Below are 26,261 nucleotides of genomic sequence, written 5' to 3'. Positions count from 1 at the left end.
TTATCCTCTCAACTCCCGATCGTTCTGCTCTATGACTCAGTCTGTGGAGTGGCTTTTCGGTACACAGAACTTACATTGACCCTGTCTACTTTGACCTGTATGACCCTCTTCCCCTGCTCCACATGTGTCTCTCCTTCCGTTTGAGCCCCGTGGCTCTAGGTCATTTTTTATACTGGAGTGTTCTGTACCTTTTGGGAGCAGCTTGAGAGAGTTTTGTGGGACTTGACTCCAAGTATCTGTTTGGTGTTAGCAAGCTACTGTTTTCCACTTGTGGGTCTCCCTTCTTCCTTCCAGTCATGAAGTTTAATATTTATCACAAGAGGTAGCATCTGATCAGTGGTAGCACTGGTAAGATGAACTGTTGGTGCAGATTGTGATATGGGGTAATATTAAGCCTAGACTTTTTGTATGAATATCATAGGAAGAAAAAAATTTTAATACAGTTGGGATCATTGTCAAAGAGAAGCCCAGAATCCCACAAGGACTATACATGAAGGGATATTTCCTTTTTTGGCATTATTTTTCTTTAGATCAGGTTTATTAGTTAGAATTATTTTGGTTGCAATCAACAGAAATCCAACTGAAATTAGTTTCTTGACTTGTATTATTGTGGTGTCCATGCTGGCATGGGTTTCAGACACAGCTGTATCCAGGGGTTCAGAAGATATCATCAGGCCATTATCTTTCACTCTATCTCTTGGCTGTGCTTAACTCTGTCAGCTTCATTCTCGGGCTCGCTCACCATGGTGAAAGAGGTAGCTGTCAGCACTAGGTTTCTGAAATCCTCACAGCGATGGATCTCAATGAAGAGAGTGCCTCTTTTGTCATAGTTCTAACAATAGTACCAGGGAGGGATCTTGATTGACCTACTTTGAAATGCCTGCTTGAATCAATGTGGCCAGAAGTAGGCAGTAGACAATAAACAGTATCTCTTTGGCCAGGGTTGGTTTGTATGCCTTGGGAGAGAGGGTAAATGTCACCAGAATCACATGGGATGGGTTCCCCATGGGAAAAAAAGAGGGGTTTTGTTACCAGAAGAAAGAGGGTAGGAAAGAGGATGCCAAGTAGATTAAATTTCTAGGCATCAGAGTCCGCTGGTTCAGAAATTCTTAATTTGAAGTTTGTTACCCTTTTTTTTTTTTTTTTTTAAAGATGACCGGTAAGGGGATCTCAACCCTTGGCTTGGTGTTGTGAGCACCACGCTCAGCCAGTGAGCGAACCGGCCATCCCTATATAGGATCCGAACCTGTGGCCTTGGTGTTATCAGCACCGCACTCTCCCGAGTGAGCTAAGGGCGGCCCTGAAGTTTTTTTATTCTTGAAAGGTTGAAAATTAGATTCAGCTTCAGTTATGTTGACTACCTGTGTCCAGTTTAGTGTTACAATCCAGACTATCAACAGTGAGCATGTGGCAAGGACAAGGATGGGTGGCCCCACTGTGGGGTCCGATGCAGCTTTTGGCCTGAGGGCCTCATATTGCATCCCCAGAATTTACAGGAGTTCTTAACTTGGAGACAGTGAATGGGCTTCAGTGGATCTGTGAACCTCCTGTAATTATTTGCAAGTTTGTACATATGCTCTTTTTTACTAAAGAAAGAGATCATGCTTTTCAACAATTTTCTCATAGGACCCAGTGGCCCCCTGCTGCTTAAGAACCATTGCTTCACACTTACTCTAATTGTTTTAGATTCAGCTAGCTTAATCTTAGGCATTCGTTTCTGGCCTTGGTGCAACTAGTAAAGTTAAGTGTCCATGATAAACATAGCTCCTTATGGTGCAGACACAATGACGTCAGTGGCTGAGCATGTTACATTAAATTATATGTTGAGGTTCTTAAGCATATATGTAAACTTTTCACAATCATAGTTGCCATTTATCTAATGCCAGGCTCTGTGCTAAGTGTTTTACATGCATTATCTGAACTATATATTTATATACATGACTATAATTCTGTGAACCTAAGATCTGTTATGGTACCATCTGCTGGAACCAGCTCCTTCCAGCTGCCTCTCTGGGATCACAGGATACAAACCCTGGGTTTTTCCTCTTCCCCATTTCTGCTGTTGTGGGTCTACTTCTTTCTACCTTTCCACCCACAGATGATAGAATCATGGAATCCCAGAATTGGAAGAGACTGCTGAGATCAGGCAGTTCAGTGGGTTTCAAACTTTGCTCTTGGTTTTCTAGCTCAGGGACTCCCAAGGAAGAAGGATAATGGGCAGGATCCAAGACCCTGTCCTGCTTCAATCACAAATGTTCTGCTGAAAAGCATTCATCTGGGAGATTAAAAGAGTTCAGGGTTAGATGTCAGACTTGTACAGATTCCGACGACCTTACTTACCTGCCTGTGTGACCCTGGGCAAGTTGCCTAACCTCTCTGAGCTATACTTTCCTTATCTGTCAAAGGGGATCATAATACCTGCCTCATGGAGTTGTTAGAGGGACTGAATGAGATAATGTCTATGAAGTCCTTGGCCCAGTGCCTGGCACACAGTCAGTGCTTAGCAAAGGTTAACTGTAACTAGTACATAGCAAAACATGACTCGTGAGACATAATTAAGACAGAACTTCATTCTTGTCTCCTACTGTTCCTTTAAAGTTTATTCAGTGAGGTGTTTTTTTCCCCATTTCCTGATAAAAACTTGATCAGGCTCATGAGTTTTCTGGCTACCCTTGGATAATGAAAAGTCCTAAGGCTGCTTGAAGTCAGTGTCTCTCTCACATGTACACACACATATACACGGGTTTATTTGGGAAATTTGAAATGCCCTCTCTAGTCTATGAACAGTATTCATTCTGAGGAAAGACTTTCCTTCCTCTACCAGTGAGGGCCACCTCCTCTTCCAGCCATCTCTAGCTTCAGGCCTCTCCAGGTGGTGGGGGCAGGGAGAGAGGATGCAGCAAGTCCTTACCTGACTGGCACACCTGGCACTGAGTTCTCTGAGCCTGGCTGATGGGGAAAGGGGACTTCTTTCCTCTCCTGGCTGCTTCTGTGGCTTTCTCCAGGACACACTGCTGGACCTTTCTCTCTCGATCTTTCGTGACTCGGGCAGTGCCTTTCATCCTGCTGGCTACTGCTACCCCTCAGCAGCTTCTAGTTTCTACTCAGACTCTCTCTTTGGGATTCTCTCACTCTCAAGACAAAACCCTCTTGGGTAGAACCTGTTCTGAGGGGACTCAGCTGACATTCCAAATGTTCAGGATTCACGTTCCTTTAAACCCTTCATAGGGGGAAGGGGAAGGTGCAAGCAGTCACAACCTGACACAGCTGTCTACTCTGCTACCTTAGGTGGCTTTAGCCCCACCCCCACCCTCATATTTTGGTTCCTCAGGCAGATGTCACATGGCGGTCCTGGAACTCTCAGAGACACATACCAAAAAAGTTCCAGATAGAGCCTTGGAAACCCTTTCCTTTAGGCTTCAGAGACTGATCCTTTTCACCCCACCCACCTTGGAGACAGTAGGAATCAGAACATTTCCGAGGAGTCTTCCTCACAAAATCCTTTGTGTCTTTCCACTGTCCTGACCCGGTTTATATCGTCCTTATGGGTCTTAGAGCTGGCTAAGTCAGCTTATTAGAAATTTCCACATAATGGTCTGGCTCCTTACTTTGGAATTTCCTATCTGTTGCATCTTGATGCTGCACTGGAAACTTCCACTTTAGCTTCTTGTTATGTTAACTTTTAGCCCCTGACCCAATACAAGAAACTCTTCTTAAATACTTCTGAAAGTGGTTCTTCATCTTGTGCTTGAATTGGTCCAGGAATGGGGAACTCCCTACCTCTGTCTCCCCCTCCCTCGCAAATCATCCCATTCAGATTTTCAGATAACTAAAAGTCCTTGAAAAGTTGCTGCTCCTATCAAGCCAAATCTAGCTCCCTGTAAGTTCTCTTTAATGGGGTCCGAAGTGTGTGTATGAGCCTCATCTGAGAAAATCAGCCTGAGTGGTGGGGATTCCCAGGTGAGACTCAGATACCCTGTGCTCTAAGCCTACAGGGAAGCCTTTGACCTGTGTCTCTGGGTAGGTTTTCTCTGCATGCTGAAGTGCACTTGGTATAACCCCGACAGAAGGCTAGTATTTGGAAACTGTGCTCAATCACCATTTCTCATGCTCATGACCCTGACGTGGTTTCTCTTGATCTGAGAGCTGATCAGATCAAGATTTGCTGTGCTTCATGGGGGCACTCTGAGCAGGACTCCATGCAGAGTTAATGAACTCTGCAAATTCAAGCCTTGCAGAATATGCCCGACCTCCCTGCAAAGACCTTCTTCTCCCTCCCCCCCCCACCCCCCACCCCATGTTTTTTCTTTTATGCTCCAGTTTCTTTAGAGTCAGCAGGGTTTTTTGCCCTCTCTGGCCCCAGCACTGTGAACCCAGCCTCTCTGTCAATGTTCCCTCCTTTGTCATGTGCATGTTGGGCCACTGTGATGTTGGGTCCTGGAACAATTAGGTCACTCTCTGTGTTTAGGCCCCCCCATCCATGATGAAAAATGAGCAGGTGACACATGCTAGCAAGACACTTGGATCAGCCACAGTTGGAGTCACTTTGGAGACAGTGGCCTTAAAATGTATTAAATGCATTTTGGGTAGTTCCGTCATGGACGGGTTACCTTGGTAAGATTCAGCATTATGTATCCAGATGTGAACCTGGTTTATGTCCTTATGTTATTTTTACTGGCTGTTTACAAAGATGGCAGGATATAGCTCCCTCCCTCCCACCTCCCCAGACCCATCACACAAGCCTCATGCCCCAGATGATGTTGGAGACAGAGGCTCAGATAGCAGAACTAAACTCTACTAGGACCGCTTACCTATCTTCTCTTGGCCTGAAAGAATATAGTGGTTTACATTTGGCCATTCAAAGATCTAGATATATATGAACTATAACTAAAACATGCTTTCTTTTGTGTACCTTTTACTATAGGGCATAGTATAGGCAGATAGACTAAAGCTAGATCTTTCCTTGGCTACTGAGACACTTGAACCTCTCTGAGGCTTGATTTCCTCTTCTTTTAAATGGGGATAATACCATTTGCCTCACAAGATAGCTGTATTAAAGGAAATAATGTATGTAATGAACTCAGCACAGTGACCCATCACATAGTACATCTTCAATAATGGTAGCTATTATTATTTGCATTTGACTATTGTGACAATTTCTAAACACTTTTAAAAACTTTGAAAAAAGTAGCCCAATTCTCTAACAAAATTTTTTTCTTTAAAACACATAGGAATTTGAGAAAAAATTAAATATATGCAACTACCTGCTTTTAAAAAATAACTATCTGGCAAAAGTCATTAGTTCTTTATAGTATACAAAGTGATTTTTGGTTGCAGAGGCAGCATAGCACAGGGGCTAAGAATATGGCTCAACCTGCCCAGCCTCAAATCTATCACTAAATACCAGTGTGACCTTGAGAAAGTCACTTACATATCTCTTAAAGCCTCAATTTCTGCATCAATAAAATGGAGATAACACTGCATAGGGTTATTGAGAGGATTACATGAAATAATCTGTATGAAATGATTAGCACAGGCATGGCACGCAGTAGGCACTCACCTAATAGTGGCCATTATTTTCCCACCACAGTGTTATCTCCATTTGACAGATAAGAATATGCGTAATACTTTTTTTCTTGTGATAAATGACTTCGTGAAGACACTTTTATATTTAAGAAGTTGTTCTCACTGTTTTTTTCAGGAAAGAAGAATGTTTAGTAGCTGGATTGCGTATAAATACCAAACCCTAGCACATAGGAAAACAAGCTCCATTAAGTAAACTAAACAACTTTCCATTTTTTTAGGCCTTGCCTCATTTCATTAAGGTTTGGGTAAGTGATTTTGCCGCCAGATTAGGAGAAATTTACAGATTATTTTTACAAGGACTGTGAAAATATGCAAACATAACTATATTTAGCTGAGTGCTCTAAATTCAGATCAGTTTATTTTGCTCTCTTTCGATAAAGACTTGCATTTTGGGCGCCTTTGTGCAGCCTGACGAGGTGTGGGAAGGGGACATGACCTTCCTGTGGGTGGAAAAAGAGGAGGAGAAGGCAGGGTCTGAACTAATGGGATGGCCCAAAGTGGGCATCGAGGCTTGGTCAGGCAGGTGTGGACAGCCAGTCCATGGCAGAGCTGGGATTGCTGATGGAGGAGGTTTGTTCCCTTTCACAGGGCAGTGCAAGTGTCCCGCCAAAGTTCCTTCCCAGAATCTGTCTCCAGGCAATGGGCAGCCCTAACCAGGTGGAGAGCCAGTCCTCCTGTGCCTACCATTTGCCTATGCTGTGTCCAGTACAGGGTATGTATGGAATGAGAACCACACCATTATTTGTTGGACTGAGTTTTGAAGTTGTATTAACTCATGCCTGGGCTACTTTAGTGAGTGAATTACTCACGTGAGCAAGAAACCCACATTTGTGTTAAATCTGACTTTACATGCTTCCTGGTCTTTCTTTATGTGGAACTTGAAATGTGGCTAGTAAGCCAGAAGGAGGGCAGCAATGCAGACTTAAGGGGAGGAACGAGTGAGTGGTACAGCAGCAGGGCCACTTCAGCTGGTTCGTCAGCGAGTATTTAATGAGCATCTGCCATGTTCTTGGGGCTGGGTAAAGAGGTAGACTCCAGGCTTCTGTCCACTTTGCACTTTTCCTTCCCAAGCTCCTCAGTCCACTCCCTGCAACAGAGGCTGAGCCACATGGCCTGAGAGAAAACATCATTGCTGTTTTGTAGATAAGGCTTGTAGGAGCCCATTGCCAACATGCTCCTCAACTGGCCAGGCCCACCCAGGAACTAATAATGGTTATGAAGCCTAAGTTTCAGGGTCTTTCACTGGCAACAACCCCTTCCAATGCCCTATATGGGTATCATATGGTATTCCTAATTATTCTGTTTCTAAACAGGACCCCCCAAATTGTATAAGGCTCAGTACCCCCAAAACTGGATCTGTCACTGGGCAAAGGATACACCCTCCAGGCCTTTCCCTCTGCCCTGTTGTGGGGTCACCAAGACACTGACACTCACACTGCAGTCTCTCTCAGGAAGGAGCAGGCTTTGCCCCTGTGTGTGCCCCTTCTGCAGCTAGACCTGCCAGCTTCTAACCCTTTAAGTGAGGGATAGGGGAGGAACTTCTAACCCGTTAAGTGAGGAGGAAGGGAGGAACCGTCTGGGCTCCTTCCTGGCCACCAGACACCTTCCATGGGTTGGCGTAGAAAGGTCCCACCATTCCTGCAGGAAGGCAGGGCAGGCCTTCTCAGACCTTTGGAGGCTTTGTGGTTTCTCAGAGGGAGGCCCTGCAGAGGAGACTGGGTAGAAGGGAGCCCTATGGGAGACATCAGCCTGCTGAAATAGACCCAGTGGAAAATTCTCCTTAAAAAAAAAAAAAAAGAAAATCCTTCAAATTGTATCAGCTCTGGCAAAATCATAGCTGATCTCAAGTTTTAGGAGAATGGGCTGGCCAGCCTACAGGACTGTGCTGAGAAAGCGTCCCCACTCACTCTCAGCTCTGCTCACATGCCTACCTCCAACTGCACAAAAGGGCTGGAGTGCTTTGCTACCCAGAGTGAAAAGTATTGAGAAGAAACGGGAAGAGAGAAAGGTCCCTCTGTAGGTGAATATCTCTCTCGCACTATGCAAAAATCAGTTTGAAAATAAGTTCCTTTTTCAATGAAATGCTGGCCAACTTCGCCCCCTGGAGGAGGACTAGAGAATTGTTTAAAATGAGTCATTCGAGGCATCCTCATTGTTCTGGTTGATAATCTGTAAAGATTGTCAGCTTGCGATGGGTCCAGACAGTGAAAGGGGCTTGGCCTATGAGGTTTTTTATTTCTGTTTTTTGCTTTGAGACAATTATTGTAAATTTAGGGTTGACTATTCCATAAGGAATGGAATGGTTAAAATGCCACAAGGTTTAAGGCATACAACTATTAAAACTATGGTAGAATGTTTTGCCAAGCCTCCACTACCAGTGCTAGTTATGGCAAATTATTACTAGTCTTGAGCATCCTTTCACTCCTTTATGCTGTGGCTGGGACATAACACCAACCAAAAAACAGGAATTTTCAACCACAAACTGGTTATCTATTAATAGATACTAAATTACAAACTTCAGCTACAGTGCTCACATTAAAATCTTTTGATTTAGTCCTGCTGGTTTAAATTATTTGCATCAGTTCACTCATAGTTGCTATTAACAACTTCCAGGAAGTAGCTTTAGTCACAGTTAGGTTAACTAGTTAATAGTTATTTCACTGCTACTTCTTACACTGTATATTTTGAAAAGGAACATGCAAATCAGATTCAGAAAGATAATGGTTGAACTATAAAAACCTTCCCATGTATTTTATCTTCTTTTAAAATGCGATCATATCCTGACACCTGTATTGATCCTTTGTTAATTATTCAGCTGCTTTTAATGATCAGATCTGACCCAGTTATTTAACTTCTACTGTGTCCTCTATAAATAGAGGCTTCATAATAAAAATCTCATCTCCTATCTTTTGTTCACCAAGTGGTATTTTGTGTCCCTGGATGAATGTGTTTATCATCTTCATTGTTCTGGATCTTCATCCTCCAAGTGGAGGATACAATCTTAGTGTTTATATTAGTAATGATTTTAATTTTTTTTCTTTATTCTCAGAAACACTGAGGTGCACTTCAGTATTTGAAGGCATGGTATTGTTAATAAGCTACTTGTTACTCATACATCAGACTAATTGCTTCCTAGGTGTTATTTTTCTGTAAAAGAAGGATGTGAAAGGAAAAGAGTGTGCATACATCTTGTAGGTTATTGTGAATTATATTTTCAATATTTGACAGAGGCTTCTAATTATTATTGATAATATTCTTATATATTTTGTCTACTTTAACTTTTTATCTTATGCAGTTTTTATATATGAAAAAAAAATTGACAGTATTATCTATTCGTTTTTTGCCCAAGTATATGGAAACCAATTTCCCTAAGCACCAAACAGGCTTTATTTGGGGGAGGGAGGATATATGAGGGTACTTCAAAAGTTTGTGGAAAGATTCATATTATCCTTCAATTCTGTTTTTTAGGAACTTTTTGAAGTATTGTCGCATTTCTATCAGGACTAGTTCCTGGAGTCTCCTCTCTTTTCTTGCCTCTTGACTTACTCTGACAAGGTCCAGAGGTGATGACGGGACCTGAGGATCTGGGATTTCTGCTGGGCCAGACTGAGCCAAAGCAGACTGGTTCTTTATTTTTGGGAGCACCCGTCTTCCGTGCCTATGGCTGCAGACACCACTCCTGTTATTTGGAGGAGAATACACACATACCCCCCCCCCCCCGCCACACACACACACAGCCGCTAGTACCTTTTTGTCTTCTTGGGCACCTGTCCCCCTTGCACTGTTGAAAGTGGCCATTAATCTAATGCTGAGACAGCCTGATTCATTAATGGTCCCTTGATGTCAAGTAATTGCAAGGCTGAGCAACATCGGAATGGTATGTGAGTTCCCTCTAATTTGAAAGCATTTTCAAGCTTTCTTTATCATTCACAAATTGCAACATGCTAAAGTTTAGACTCTGCTGACTAGGATAGACAGGAAGGAGAAGGGCAAGTTTTGGAAATGGATACTTGTAATAGGTCAGAATAGGGGTTTGTATTTTTAGTAAGGGCAGCGTTTTACAGACATTTTGGTGGAATTTCGTGGTAAGTCCTATAAGATGGAACCAGAGAGGCAGCAGAAACCCTCCCTACCCTGAACCCCTCCTCGTGCTCACCAGCCACAGCCACACTGGCTCTTTCTAGTCTACCTGGAGCACTACGTCCAGGTCGTTACTCACAATTGCACCAACCTATATATTTCATCTTCCTTAGCACAATCCATGTTATCTTGTCTATTTCTTTACTTGAGATCTTGATCTCCCACCTAGAATACTGGCCCAGAGTAGACACTCAATGAATATTTACTAAGTGAATGAGTGAAGAAACTAGACAACTAACAAACAAATGTATTCAGGGTCATGAGAGGAACAACGCCCTTTGTAACATACTATCAGACGAAAACCACTAAAACAGCAATGCAATACTATTTTTTGGCTTTCCAAGTTAAAATATGTTTTCTAGCATGTCAGCATGCAAGGCTAGCTAGGCTGAGGTGGAGTAGACACTCATCCGTTGGACTGCACATTGACAGCTTTCTAGACAAAAGTCATTAATACAGTATCAACAGCCATAAAATATTCTTTTAACTCCAAAGGAAATTATTAATATAGAAAGTAAAGGAGAAAAGCTAGTAGATCGATAGATAGTTTATAGGGAAGGAGGTTCATTTTGGAATATAGAAAAATTATAAAACAACCTAAGATTCCACAATAAGGAAATGGCTTTATGAAACAGAATCTCATTACAACCATTAAAAGTGATGCATGTTTGCTTCTGTGGTATCCCTGTCAAAAGTGTATAACCTTCATCTAGTCAGGAAGAAACGTCTGACAAACTCAAATTGAGGCACATTCTACAAAATAACCAGGCTTTACTCTTATAAATATCAATATCATGAAATCCAAAAAAAAGACTCAGGAAGTGTCCCAGATTAAAGAAGACTAAAAAGACATGACAATTGAACTTAGTATATAATGTTGGATTTTCTTTTGCTCTAAGGGACACTATTGAGACAAATAAGGTTGTAAATTAGATAATAGTAGTGTATCAATACTATTGTCCTGATTTGAATATTGTAGTGTGGTTATATGTGAGAAATTCCTATTTGTACAAACTACACACTGAAATATTTAGAGGTAAAAAAAGTCTTGTCTATATCTCTTTCTCTCTCTGCTGTCGGGGAGGGGTGGATTTTAAAATAACTATAGAAAAATGTTGACGTTTGAAAAATTCAAATCTGGGTAACAGAGTATCAGAATTCTTTGTACTATTTTTTCTTTCTTTGTTATTATTTATTTATATATTTTTAAGAATTCTTTATACTATCCTTGCAACTATTCTCTAAGTCTGAAATTATGTCAAAATAAAAGTTTTAAAACGTCATGCTTACAAAGAGTTTATAATCACATAGGGAAATACTTTTTCTGAAAAGGAGCAAAATATAAAATTGTATAGCGGAGTGTGATTTCAGCTACTTTAAAAGGAAATAAGCAACATAAAAATTGTTATCTGCTATCCACTTGAATCTGTTTTACAAATTTTTCTCTAAATGACATGTGTTTCTTGAAAAATTAGAAGGATGAGAACTTTTTTAAAAAGATAAACGGCTAACAACTCTCAAAGAAAAGTTTAAATGGATCTTTGTGTCTCTACCAATATGTACCTCATTCTAGTAGAAGGCTGCCATATATATGCATGCATGCAAGTATGAGTGTGTATATGTACACGCATATATAATACACACATGCTTTTTAACTGTTCTCTTGTTTTTCTTTCAATGACATTTTGAGGAAAATCCTATATTGGGCAGCAGTTTAAATGAGATGACCTCTTAAGCCTCTTCCAGCCTTGGAATTTTTTACTTTACTTTCCAGTTTTGGGAGTCAGCATTTCTGGGATCCAGACACTGTGCTATGTACTGAGTACATAAAGATGAGTAAGCCACCTCAGTCCATCTTGTAGAGATAGATGGTCACAGTCCACAGGGATAGGCAGATAAACAAATCAGTGATTATGATCCTGTGCTAGGAACTATGTGAAGGTAGCAGTTCCTACTATGGACAGACTTGGATTGGGGCAAGGTTCGTAACAAGGCTTAACCAAAAAGAAAACATTGATCTCTGGACCTGCCTTTCTGAGGATACTAGCAGAGCATTGTAGGCTGGACATTCCAGCTTATCTAGCATATTATGTTCTTACCATGGCCTGCCAGAGTATCATTCTAGAGACCCTGGCCAGAGAGGCGAGAGTCTTATAAGACCTTTTAAGCCCCAGGTTCCGTCAGGTCTGCTTTCCCAGGCATGGGAGGAAGTGGTCTGGCTGCAAGTAGCAGGAGGTGTTTTCTATGGTCCTGGAGCAAAGCCCTGATGGAACTCAATGTCCTATTTACAGAATCACTGTGGGAGTTTGCCTGAGGGTCCCCGCCACGGAAAGCAGTTGCTGCACAGACATTCTCAGGGAAGATGGAATAAGAGTGATGGCAATACCATGTTGTAGAGTTTGCTGATCTCTGATGTACTCAGTTGAACTGCTGGAATGTGCCTTATTCAAGGGGCTAAGTCTGCCTGTCACTTGGTCTTGCAAGCTCTATAGATATTTCTGGAGACCCAGCATTACCTCAAAGCAGTGCTGTTGATCAGTATGCTCCCCGTTTCCCTGGACAAGAACTCTGCCGGGGCCTGTTATCCATTCCCTTCGTGAGAGCCTATGGACAACAATACTTAAGTGGTTGAACGCACAATGTAACTAAATCAAACAGGCAGAACAGTGGTTAAGAATCTTGCAACTGAGTTCGGTTGCAAAAGCCTAGCCATTTACCTTGAGAATTTTTTTTTAACCATTTTAGAGCATGATTTTTTACTCAGTTATTATTTCCATTTTAAAGACATCTCTTGGGTTGTCACTGAAGATTGCACAAGGTGATACAAATTCAAGGCATGGCACCTAGTAAGGGATAACTACCAGGTATTATTAATAAACGTTGACCAGAACAGCATATGGAGAGAGAACACTGAATGTTTGGCCAGGAGACCTGTTTTCTTGTCCCAGCTCTACGTAGAAAATCATAGAAGTGAAGAGAAACTGTATTAGAAAGGGGCCTTAGAAGCCTTTTTGTATCTAGTCCAATAACCTCATTTTCAGAAACTTAAACCTAGAAAGGTTTAAGAGCCCTAACTGTGTTACCTATAGCTTAAATGTTCTCCCACTCATTTTTAAAGCAAGGATGATAATCATGGCCCCATTTGAGGATTAAGTAAGTATATGTCAAGTTCTTGGCACAGTACCTATCCAGGTGCACAGTAAGTACTTAATACATAGTAGCTAGTGTTGTTATTGTCAATTCTCTGTTAATTATCTTCCCCTCCCATTTGACTGTGGATAAAGACTTGTCTTCCTTGCTTACTGTCACGTCCCCACCATCTGGCACAGTGGATGCCATAGCAGGTGCTCAGTCAGTGTCTATTGAATGATTGAAGGCAGTCTCTTGCTGAGGGCAGAATCTAGGCAGAGTCTGAATTGGAACATGTGCTCTATCTCTAGGGTCCAGGTTTTCTACATGGTTCCACATTATCTTTGACTTTAAGGCAAGTTGCTTCATTTTTCTAGGCCTCAGTTTCCTCACCTCAAATGTGATCCATCAGGTCCCTCCTGGTTGTGAACACCCTGTGAACACTCTGTGTGCCTTAGATAAGGGACCCACCTGTAAGCCTTTTGAAGAGAACCATATTAGTGCTTGATTGGCCACTAGGTGTCGTGGGTGGTCAAATATCAAAGAAAGCAAAAAAGAAAAAATAAAAAGGCATTGAACTGGTTGCCTTACCAAGAGTATAGTAGAAGTGATCTTACAATTAGAAACTGGTTGCCTTTGGATGAGTTGGCCAATTGCCTTGGGGAGGCAGGGAGTTGCCAAGGATTTGCACACATGGACTTTGAAGCCAAGTGTGGGTTAGGGCCCCACAGCTCTGCTTGCGCCAGCTAGGACCTCGTACACACTGGAACTAACTCCACAGGGCCCTTCTTTCAGCAGTTTAATGCATGTAATATGCTTGGTATTTTGCCATGAGTGAAGAAGAGCTCCACAAAGTTAGTGGCTATGGGGACTACTTCTGGTATTTGATACTGTAAAATGCCGCTTTTCTGTTCCCTGCCAGGCCAAGTGCCAGAGCTTTGCATGCTTTGTACCTTGTTCCATGTTTCAGAAACCAGATTTTTTAATAGCCCCTTAAATGGCTGAGTGGATGGTGTATTGGAACCAGGTTAAAGGGCAGCCTAGGATATCTGGAGGGGCATTGGAACTCTTTGGAGTGTCACTGTGGCGCTTAAGCAGCAGAAAGCAAAGGGTTTTGTACCTAACTGGGATTCAGTGTGGAGGGGAGGTGAGAGTGGACTTTGTCACAAAATGTTCCTTGCTGAAATTGTTCAAAGAATGGATTTCTTCGTTGCATGGACCATCATTCAGATCTGAGTATCTTATTTTCAAAATAATTTGAGGACACTCTTCCAAGAATAACAATGACTAGTATTTATTGCACACTTACTGTGTGCAAGCTGTTATGCTAAACACCACACATGCATCATTCCATTTAATCCTCACAGCAAACCTACGGGGTGGGTATAGTTATAATGTCCATTTTATAGATGAGGGAGGAAGTTGAGGTAACAGAAAGTAATAATAACCAGTAGGTATGAGCTACTTACGGGAGGTCAGGCATTATTCTAAAAGAGCTTTAAATGTCACTTACAATACTCTATAAAGTAGGTACTGTTACTACCTTAGTTTTACATATGACGAAACTGAAGCATGGAGAGGCTATATGGCTTTGTCAAGGTCACACAAAGAATGAATGGAAGAATCAGTACACAAACCCTGGCCCACCTGATTCCAAAGGTCTTTTTGTTAACCCCTGTGCAATACTGCCTCCCACAGTACTTTGTGTGTAGTAGGTACTTGATGAATGTTTACTGAGCTGAATAGTTCTCAGACTGTAATTAGCCAACACAAAGGCTCCGTAAGTAGGTACTACACAGACCTTAACACTTCTCCCACCCAAAACCAAACCTCCACTGGCCTCCATTAGTATTATGGGATACCGATGCTATTCCGTGTGCTGGATTTTACTCCTAACTTTTTGCTAGTAATAAGATACTCTTCCATTTCAGTCAGAAAAAGGCTCTCATCACAGCAAACATTTTCAAGAAACACTTCCACAGGGGGCCTCTCAGCTAATTTTATTTGCTTCATGTTTTTCTGGCAAGCACATTTCCTGGGTGCATTTGTTCTGTTATAGCTGTGGCCAGCTTTGTCTCTGCAGACTCTAAAAGCCAGGACTTGGTGATACACCATCAGCATACGCTCCAGTATGCATATGGCACCCACTCAGCCCGTGTGGCCCGCTCTGCAGTCTTGACACCAGGCCATAGCCATGGGGCATGAAGAGCATAGGGGGTCTGCTGCCCACTTTAGCGAGCTGGCCACCATATTTGGTGACCATGCCAATGAGGTCTGAGAAAGGAAAGCAGGGCCCAGTCACATTCATCATTCTCCAGGTGTAATAATCAGTTCCAGATATTTGGTTGCTTCTTGTTGTTTTTTTTTTTTTAAGGTGTCACTGCAATAGGAAACCCAAATGAATCTAGACAAAAATCTCCTCCTCACACCTGTGATTCTGAGCACTGAGACTTGTTTTTGTACCTCCCTGTCCAGTGCTGCATTTTTAAGTGAGCTGAGCCATCTCAGTGTTCCTCAGAACTCCTCAACACTCCCCACCATCTCTGGGAACTCCTGGTTCAGCCTTCTCAAGGAAAGAATACTTTTCCTTCTGAATTTTTCTCCAAGTACAAGATTTTTTTCCACTGTAACCAAAATTATGCATATCAGAGGAGATAGAGAGCTTGGAACTGTTGTAGTCAGTCTGTAGAGCAGGGGCCCCAAGAAGGCAGGAGGGCATGAGGGTGAGAGCCCAGTGGAAAGGCTCCCGTTGTCCTTCCTCACCTTCCCTGTAAACCTTGGGAAACAGCCTGATGTTTGCCTTGTCGTTAGAGAGCTAGTGGACACTTGAGTGATGGAAGGAGATGGGGATGGTAGGCCAAAGGAGCTCCTGGGCTCATGTGGACATTTTTCTTCCTACCTATCTTCTCAGAATGGCGCACCTAGAACAGTGGCCCTGTAGTTTGGAGGAAGATGCGCAGCTGCAGGCTCTGGGCTGCCCAGGCCCTGCCTGGCCACCTGGGGCTGAGGCACACCTGACCCTCAACAAGGCACACTGGTTGAGAAGCTCTGGTCCAGAGAATCATAAACTTTGGAATGCAGATGACCCCTGCAGTCCAAGTGATTGATTTTAGAGATTGTGAGGCCCAGCCCCTTGTGACGTGTGAAAAAGACTGAGAGTTAAAAAGGCGTGGCCATTGAGCTGGGTCACAGAATAGTCAGTGGGGTACTGGGACCAGAACCATCCCTGTGCTCACATAACTGTGGGATGAGGTGAAAGAGGGGCAGGGCTTCACGTCACACATACACACACTTTCTCTCACACCAGGTTCAGCAAGAGCTACTCTGCTTCTTTGAAAATACCAAGTGTCCATACTTCATTTCAACAAAGTGTTTTATAACCAGAAAGAAATTTTAAAACCACTGCACTCGGCCATGTTTCCTCCAACTCAAACCCATCCTGAACCTGGAAGATGGGAGGCTGGTATCCAGAGCCGTACCTTTGAGCAATAGCCATATTGCCACAGGCTTTTGGTGACCCACTCCTGACATCATTTATCACCCTGTTTCTAGCCTGTGATACCCCTGTTACTCTGTAGTGAATTCCTATAGCAGGCCCCCAACTGGTCTCCCTGACTTCAACCTTGTCTCTCCCACCCCATAATGTACCCAGAATGGGCTTTTTATAAACTACAGACTTATCTTGCTACTCTCCTTATTTCTTTCTTTGTCCCTCTTTGATGAACTTACCCCTTGTGTTCAGATGTAGTGGAAATGTTCCTCTGGGAGTCCCTATTGCTCCCCCACCCTACCTGCTACCTGCTACAACGTTACCACACTGTTTTGAAGTTGTCTGTCTTTCTTCTTCCCATCTCCAAAGACTCTAAGCCCCTTGAGGACAGTGGGACTGTCTTATCTTGGTTGTAGCCCTGAGGCCTGGCACAAACAAGGTGGGCATTTAGTGCATATCCAGTGGGCAGCTCTGCTGCTCAAACTTTAGTTTTTGCTTCACTGTACAATGCCCAGCTCTGCCTGTTCTACCATAAAGCTTTAGCATCTTGGTGGTGTCAAGGCTCTCATATAAACAAACAAAAACCTACCACTAGTGATGTCCTCAGACCAGGATATATTTAGCACAATTTGTTGATAATTACTGTTCATCATTATGACCCTAGGACATTATAAAAGTCTTATAGAAAAGTGCTCTTGACTCATCAGAGGCAAATTAAATTATTCATTTAGCAAACACTTCTAGTATCCACTTTGCACAGAGCACAATGAGGTATGTAAGGATGGATGAGACAGGTTTTGCCTCCTAGAGTAGACCATAGAGCTTTTATATTTTGTTCATGTTTCTTCTTATGTTAGACGTTAAAAAAAAAAAAAGAAAGAAAGAAAGAAACAGATTAAGCCCCTTGAAGAGGCCCACCCATCTTAAGGGTATTGGGACCTTACAGTGTGAGGCCAGAGGTAGTGGTGATTCTTCATTCAAATGCAGGAGTAGGATAAGCCACCTGCCTTTGGGAGATAACAGGATATATCAAATCCAAAACCTGCCCTCAAAAAGCTCAACAGTCTAAAAGAAAAAACGGTATTTGTGCCTAAGTACCTTTCAAAATAGGAAGCAAAAATGCCCAAGAGTCTGTAGCTATTTGAGCTACAAGTAATAGAAAACCCAACTCAAAATGTCTAAACCAAAAGGGGGCTAATCATCTCATATAAAAAGAAATTCACATGTAGTCTGTCTCTCGTTCCCTAGTTCAGCAGCTAAACAACCACACCAAGTTCTTCCCATCTGTGCTTCCATCCTCAGAGCCCCAGCTAGCTCTCCCCCTAGGTGCAGAAAGGTTGCAGGCATCCCATACTCTCACACCAGCGCCAAGGCAGAGAAGAAACTGTCTTGTGGATCTCTCTTTAAGAATAAAGAGGCCTTTTGAAATCCCCCAGCTGACTTCCCTCGTGTCTCATTGGTCAGAACTGGGATACATGCTCATCCCTAGAGTAAGCAGGACTTGAAGATTGCAGAGGGGTGTGGTGGAGAGCAAGGAGTCCAGGATGACTCCAGGGCGTCTGGCTTGGGCAGCTGCCCAGACGGCAGCAAGGCCACTCCCTGAGCTGGAGACCACAGCAGTAGGCAGGAGTTTGTGGTGGGGACAGGAGTGATACGTTCAGGTAAGAGTGGAGCTTGGTGTGTGGGAGGCAGGAAGAGGTCATCAGGATCAGAGGCTATACTTGATCCTCCTGAGAATTTGTGCGGAGTTGGTGGTGAGGAGAAATGGAAGAAAGGAGATGCTGTGAGCAAAGTTAGGTCACAACTGAAGGCACAGGCAGCAACAGCAAGTTGTATGTGACAGTCAAAGGGGCTGCACAGAGTGGACTAGAGGAAGAGGGCAAGATGGCCAAAGAGGGACGGGGACGCACTGGAGTGACAGCACCTGCCCTGTGTACAGCAGCCTCATGCTTACCCGCTGTGACACTTACTGCTCACCACCTGCCCTCCCCATTAACAAACATAGACGCAACCCAGACAGAAACTACCCAGGGAGCAGGGCAGTTCTGGAAGTAACTCCCTGTTCCCGTCTCAGGCCAGCACTCTGTTTACCATAGACCCCTTCAGAGAATCATAATTCACCACTGACCATGCACTTTGCCAAGTGATAGGGACATAGAGCACGGGCCAATATGTACATGCAGCAGAGAAAGGCAAAAAAAAAAACAAAAACGCAAAACAAAACAGCGAAGCCTGAAGGCAGAAACAGCCATGAGTGACCATGGCACTGTGAAGCTCACACCAAGAGCAGCCTTGTGCAAGTCACTGGGGGCAGCCCTGCCTTGGCACACCTTGCTTTATGATGTAAGTAACCTCCAGTGGTATGGTTGTCATGGACAACCCCTTCCTTGTAGGGCATGAGTTGAAACTCAGAGTACTTGAAAACAGGAGCTTTTTAAAAAAAAACAAAACAAAAACATCCTTTTAACATATCAAATATCCACTTGTGCTCAGCAGTGTTGCAGGTTCTAGACATCCAAGGTAAGACATGGGTCTTGCCTTCATGGAGCTGAGTAGGGAAGATAGTTGCATGAACAGACTGTTGTAGTACAAAGAAGTAAATGCAATGATGGTGCCGTAGGAGGCCAAAGGGAGGCCACTAGTGCAGCCTCGTCGTCATCTAGTAAAGTTGCTGGAAGCTGTAATACAGATCAGATTCAAGCTACCTTTCCCAGCCGTGGGATTTTTGTAAGGACACAGGAACATAAGTTGTCACTTAGTGTCTAACGGTGTCTGGCAATGGATAGTAGCTCATATTTGTAGCTCAGATTAGTGGAGGGATTAGCTGAGAAGAATAGAGAATGTTGCTGAAATAATGATACCTTAGTCAACTGTCAGTTGCATAAAGGTAAGAAATTAAAGTGTATGAAATCAATTAGAGCAGGAATAGCTAATTGTTTTCAGCTTATGTGCCACCTACAGTTGATTGGAGACAGGTGTTGAAAAGAGGTATCAACGCATGTCTGTGATCCATTAGTGCTGTCTGCTGTGAGTGCAGGGGAGAGAAGAGACAGCCTACATGCCACACATCTGCCATTCTTAATTAGAATAATAGCTCAACTAACTGTATCTGACTGCGTAAAACCTATTAACCCTAAGCCCCTGCACACTTGGCATTTTTTGACACAAAGTAAACAATTATACTTTCAAAGTGTCAGTTGGAATCCAGGTACACTCAGAGCAGTCTCCTATATTTGCTACCTCTAGAGAGCTGCCCTCTTGTCACTGGTCAGACCTGGAAGTAGAGCAATGTCCTGAAACACCAAGGAAAGATGAATATGGGATAATTTATTGCTACATTGATTTAATTATATTTCTTCCACTGGTAGGAGAGTGAAAGAATATATGTTCAATTTTCTGTAAGAGCTGATCTAAGAAAAGGGCTGCTAATAAGAATATCCAGAACTTCTCATTAAAGAGTCAGCCCAATCAAGGATGAGCCATGCTGGGTTACAATGAGCTATGATGGGGTGGGGAAGAGACCACACTTTGTGTCTCAGTAATAACCCTTGCTTAAAGACAGAGGTGATATAAGGTACTGGTGCTTATCACACTTCATAGTCATTAACCTGACATCTCCGTTTTGCAGCGTTAAAAGCTGACTTAGTTTAGAAAGACAGCCGTGAACTCCAAAAGATGGGAGGAGGTACATTTCGTTTAGTACATGTGTTTATCATGTTAGCTTTGGGAGAGGTTCCTGTTTATTTACTTGTCGTTTGGGTTTGGTTCTTCAGGATTATTCACATGATAACCCTTTGTTCTAATCTTAGAGCACAAATAATTTCTTACCTGTTAATGTTATTTTTTAAGTACCTAATGTGTAGATTATTACCTGATGCTACATATAGTGTCATAAAATATGAAATATGACCAATAAAGGGGGGAATCTGTGCCAGTCAGTGTGTTACTATAACTAAAATGAATCATTAAAGTAAACTGAAAGAACTGAAGTTTATTCTGGAATAAAAGCTGACTTCCATTTTCACCAAAAATAAAGATAAAATTTATTCTGCCAGCTTGATGTGAGTCTGAGACAAGTGATAGAGTTCAATAAGAGGGTATATAGATATGTGTAGGATTATCTGAGCAATGAGTGGGCCTGGAAACCTAAGCCCCAGTTATAACACTGTTTCTATGGGAAAATATGCTCCGCAAGTACTTCTTTGAAACCAACTTCTGAAACCCTGCCGATTTATAAGTTGGGGGCTAATGATATGAAACGGTTACCTACTGATCTGTAAAATTCTCAACTCTAGTCTGTCATCAAGCATTTATCGAATAACTGCTGGGTGGATTACACGGTGATAAGCATAGCAGGGTGAAACAGGAGAAATAAAGGAGCATTTCTGCCCTCAAGAAGTGTGGACCTAGCTGGAGAGAGAAAACCTGCATACAAAGCAACCTGAGAGCTTTCACAGTGGGAGAGCCCACAGAGCAAGAGTCCTGCAGGCAGAAGGAGGGTAAGAAGCAAGTGTGGTTAATCAAGAAAATGTGGAGCTCCACCAACAGAGCATGTTCCCTATTCACTTGCAGTCCCCAGAGGCACACCAAAGGCTCTTTCTCATTCTTCCTGAAGCACCTCACACAAGCATGAAGCGTGAAGTGGTGGCTGTGGTGAATGTCATATGATCCCAGCGAGCCCAGCAATTCAAAACCACAAATGGCATGTGGCATTACCTTATTAGGAAAGGTTTGGGCCTTTTTCTTTCTTCTTCTTCTTCTTCTTTTTTTTTTTTTTTTTTTTTAAGAAGATAGACTCTTGGCAGGCTGGGTGGTGGGTACCTCCCCATCCCCAGTTCCAGCTTGGAAGCACGCCCTGGTGAATCAGAGCCTTTCTGAGAGTGCCCGAGATTTGGAGCCTGACTTTGTGTTTTTGTGTGATTTGCTGGGAGAGTCTGCAAATGAGACAGGCCCTAACCAGTGACTCAGTACCAGAGAGGAAGAGTCCTTGCCTTACTTGTAAGGCAGAGCTGTTGCTTTTCATTTCACGCAAGCCTCTAGGCCACCAAAAGGGAAGAAGGGAAATCAGGAGGGGGGACAAGTTGGCAATAGAATTCCTGAGTCTGGGGCTGTGGTGCATGCCACTGGGAATGCTGACAGCCCAGCCCGTGCAGAGGGGGATGTGGCTGAGGCTGCTCTGCCAGGTAAGGCATCCAGATCAACCAGTCTGTCCTGATTAGAGCCTCCTAAAATAAGCCCTTTGCTCTGGTTGTGCACACTGCCTCTGAGAAGGGCTTCCCAGGGCAGCCATCCACAAATAATTGCACCCGGCCCCTTCCTTAATGATACTACTATTTAGCTTTTAGAAGCACTGAATCTTTATTACTGTGTATGCAGTAGGGAAGAAGATGATATTCCTATCCAAAGGATTTACATAATCGTAAGTAGCAGGGAACGTTTATTGAATGCTTACTCTGTTCCAGGCACTGGAAGCACTCTATATGCTTTGTCTCATGTATTTCCCCTTACAGCTCCAGAAGGGTTTTTACATTATTAAAAGCTCCTGATAATATTATCCTAAGATAATAATTTCACCCTAATTAAAAGTTTCATTTTGCAGATGAGAAAACTGAGGCTTAGGGAGGTTAAGTGACCTGTCCAAAGCCTCACCACTATTAAGTGACAAAAACAGGACACAAACCCAGATCTGTCCACCTCCAAAACTTAATTACCAGACTATTATTCTCAGACACCTTTGTCTTTACAGTTGCTTGCAGATCTTACTTCTGCTTCATTCTCCTGCATTGTTCAGGAAGGGGTGGAGCTTTTTTCCCCCAGGGAAGTGGGAAGAGGGGTAAGCCTTGGAAAAATAAGTCAGGGATGAATTTACTTTGAAAAAGGAGGGTTTGTGAGGGAAATGTTGAGTTGGTTGCCAGAAAGGGAGAGGCTGTTCTGGACTTCGCATGTGTTATGGAAGAATGCGTGGAAATGAGTGGGAGAAACAGAAAGTAAACCAGGACGGGCAGGATCAAATAGAAGGAAATGTGATCGTCGGCGAAGAAAGGGGCAGCTCAGCCTTCAAAAGTGGTGTGTTAATGATTAGACTCCACAGACTTTTCTGATCTTCCGTGCTCTCAGCAGTATGCAGAACTCCCTTGTTTGGGGGAGAGTGTTGCTTTCCAAAGAACAAAACCATGACATTTAATTCTGAGTTTCTATAAGGACTAGATGAAATCACCACTGGAAAAACAAGAACGGCAGCTCATGTTAATTATTTCAGGAACTCTCCAAGGGTGCAAATAAAACAGCTGCCATGGCAAGGAGAGATGCTGCAGTTCTTCCCCCACCCTCTCTTCATGCTGCCCACTCCCCATCCTAGAGTTCTGCTTCTTCTGCCTTTCTGGCTTCTTCTGTTGAAGGTCCCACATCCCTGTGTTTCTCTGAAAGAAAAAAAAAATGCGTGCAAGAGAATTTTATAAAGCAAATTGCATCTTCCCAGTAGACTATGGTATGGTTGTGGGGCCACTCTGAATTTTACCAATCAAAGATCTCATTGATCTTTAATTGGCAGCCTGCCTCCTAACACTTTAGTTTTCTCTGCCACCAGCCTCTGGAAAGCCGGGGATTTCTTTATTGATCTTAAACAAAATTCTTAAATGCCTGGGACTTCCCTGCTTTGAAAGAAACATTTTGCAAGCAGAAGAGTCCTTTAAAAAGTGAATTGTAGTCTACTTTGCAGGTTTTCTCCATCTCAGCCTGCTCCCCCCACCCGCCCCCACCAAGGAAGTTCTCTATCCCTAGCCTCTCCCTCTTTCCCTTTCTGCAGACTAACAGTCTCTTGTTCTGATATAGCAAGTTCTGTAATTATTTGTCCTTTGCAGATTAGGATAATGAAACATTTCAGCCACTCTCTGCGGGTTCCCACTTTGCCCTGTGAATAGAACTATGCTCCACCATCCTCCTCATGGCCAGCAGCCTCAAGACCCACAATATCTCTGTCTTGGCACAGGGAGCTGACATTGTTTGCATAGCGTACATTCCTGGACAATTGAAATATCCAATTTAACCTTCAGAGCATCCCCATTGGTTTGTGGGTGTTTGTTCCGGGGAGAGGGGGAGAGATGGTGACTTTCATTGTTCACACATGATGCTATACACACACACACACACACACACACACCACACACACACACACACACACACACACACACACAAATCCAAATCTTTGTATTCTAGAGATTAGCTGAAAATTGTGTTGCTAAAGTTCACATGTAAGATAAAACATTTAAGGTACTTCAGTCTTTTTGTCCAGAAGCAGATAGTATTAATATTTGCTTTTTATAACACTACCCACCCGGCCCACTTTCATTATGTGAAAGCCTTTTAAAAATAGCCCAATTTTATGTGAAATTAATCTTCATTACTTAAGATGCTGTAATAGGGGCCGAGCCCGTGGCGCACTCGGGAGAGTGCGGCGCTGGGAGCGCAGCGACGCTCCCGCCGCGGGTTCGGATCCTATATGGGACTGGCCACTGCACTCACTGGCTGAGTGCCGGTCACGAAAAAGAAAAGAAAAAAAAAAAAAAAAAAGATGCTGTAATAGCACACCTTTCTGGAAATACATTCTGGTTATGATTGATGGCTAATGAGGGAGACTTTAAAACTCTTATTCCAAATACCAAGTCTTGAGTCACCCAAGACTCAAAAGATTCTTTATGCTTTTAAAGTGGCCTGTTAGGAATTATATGCAGAACTATATTCTGAAGGTTGGATTCAGAAATGACATCAGGAAAGATAGGAGTAACTAAGTTGAAACTCACCAGTTTTTCTTTTATTTGCTTGGAGTGAATTATAGCACCACCACCATCTCCCCCCGCCAAAAAAAAAATACTTTTAAAATGTGTTGCTAGCTTTGGGGATGTCTAGCTGCCTTTTGCTTTCAAACTGGAATTAAACCTTCTAATCATATCAGCCACCTTCCCTTTAACTCCTTTCACCTTTCCTCAGACTCTGAGAGAATAAACATTTGTTCTAGAACCTTGGAATCAAAATAAAATTGCAGACTCCCTGAATTACTTACTGATGCTAACAGGGTTTTAAGCATGATTTTTTTGCACATAATTTAAAAATCAAAACACCAACTGGCGCAGTAAAGCCAAACTCCCTATTTTTAGAACAGTATTTTAAAAATGGCAGATTTTATTTTAGGCCACACAGACGGATAGTAATGGGGGAGGCTCCTGGGCACTTCTCATCCCTCAGTGAGGAGCTGGTGTGGCCACCTCCTCCCCAGGCAGCTGCCTCTCTCCGGATGCCTTCCCCAGCACAAGCCACTTCCACGCCTCTGATGAATTGGTTACTGAGAAGAAGGGGTAATGCAGGCTTAATTTAAAAAAAAAAAAAAAAAAAAGTATTTTGTAACTTTCCTTTTAGTTCTGGTGAATTTAAGTGCTCATTGAGCTTGGGGGGGGTGGGGACTTATTTAAAAATTAAGAATAGAGGAGAAAAGTTTCCTTATGTATTCTTACAGGAATCAACTTAATTATGCCTTTGTCAGCAGGTAGTTTATAGGGAAGTCAATTAAAAAAAGGAGAAGGCTCTGGCCTTTAATTATCCCAGTTGGTATTCAGCTTTAGAAAGTCTGTGTACCTGCTGAGTATGTTAATTTAACCACTTTATAGCATCTTAACTGTGCCATTCCCCAATCAAACCACCTCCCCAAATAAAAGAGAGAGGTCAGGTAATGCACTGAGATCTTTATCCCTGCATATCTTCACTTCTGTTGTAGTACTTTTGGCTTTCATTAAATTCTTTAGGTCAGTTTGTTTGCTACTCATGTAACTTCAAAGTCATTTATTCATCGATTCATGTATTCATACTTTCTACAGATTCAATCAGTATTTATTGGTGCTGAGTTTTTACCAAGTGCAGGGATATAGACAGATGCTCCTGTTTTCAGGGACCTTAATGAAGTGTCCACCTGTTAGCCAGCAGTAGGTAGTACTCTTGGAGAGCCCTGTTTGCAGAGAGCCTCTCACATTTGCTTTCTTACCTGCTCCCAACTCTGTGAAATTGGAAGGCGGGAACTATTTTCTTCATTTTAGAAGAGAGGAAATTGAAACTCAAAGAAACGAAACAGTTTCTCCAAAGTTGTAGAACTTATATGTGGGTTCTTGGGCTTATTTCTGGGCTCTTTCCTTCCCTGTGCCATGCTGCCTTGTCATGTGGGGCCAGCTTTTAGCGTGGGAGGAAACGAGGCCCAGAGAGTGAAATGCCTTTTCCAAATCACACAGCTAATTCATGTCAGATCTGGGGCTAAAGCCTAGGATTCTTTTCCAAATGCGTCCTTCAGTTCAAAAGTTCCAATGGAGAGCTACTGGCTCCCACAGCCAGTGTTTGTGGTGGGCTTGCCGCATCAGCCTCTGGGACAGCTGATTTATATACATTTTCCATTGACAATACATCCATTACCCTGCTTTATTTGCCATCTGTGTATAGGTGCCCACATAAAAGAGTTTTATGCTTTATTTATTTCACACATGTAAATATTTACCATGTGCCAAACACTGGCACTGTTCTAAACACTTAATATTAATATTAATATTAATATTAATGCATTCATTCCTGAATACAACCCAATAGGATAGGTTCAATTATTATTCTCATCTTACAGATGTGGAAAGAGGCATAGAGAAAATAAGTGACTTACCCTCAGTCATATAGCAGATAGGTGGCAGAGCTGGTCAGACCCAGACAGTCTGGCTCCAGTCTATGAACTTAGCAACTACTCTTGGCAGTTGTTTTAAATAGGTTCACATACTCCCTTAGGGGATAATGCTAGTAGGGACAGAGGATTTGGAGCTAGACCAGCCTAGATCCAAATTCTGGATCCACTGCTTACCAGGTGTGTAATTTGGCACAAACGATTGAAACTCAC

At 42.7% G+C, this 26,261-nt stretch overlaps 1 protein-coding gene across 6 annotated transcripts in view; it reads left to right on the top strand.

The window, feature by feature from the left end:
* The window catches only part of GNG12 (G protein subunit gamma 12), a 119,329-nt gene that overhangs the window by 54,914 nt on the left and 38,154 nt on the right, over nucleotides 1-26,261 (top strand). Inside the window, exon 1 of one of the 6 annotated variants that reach the window (XM_063106272.1) lies at nucleotides 6,241-6,298. The exons of the other annotated variants lie outside the window; for them this stretch is intronic. The gene's annotated coding sequence lies outside the window, so the exon portion shown is untranslated. Of the gene's footprint in view, nucleotides 1-6,240; nucleotides 6,299-26,261 lie in introns of those variants that run through there. 6 annotated transcript variants of the gene reach the window in all.

This window comes from Cynocephalus volans, chromosome 8, assembly GCF_027409185.1.
Source record: "Cynocephalus volans isolate mCynVol1 chromosome 8, mCynVol1.pri, whole genome shotgun sequence".
Classification (NCBI taxonomy): Eukaryota; Metazoa; Chordata; class Mammalia; order Dermoptera; family Cynocephalidae; genus Cynocephalus; species Cynocephalus volans.
The sequence above is the reverse complement of the archived record's forward strand: the minus strand, read 5'-3'. Positions and strand labels throughout refer to the sequence as shown.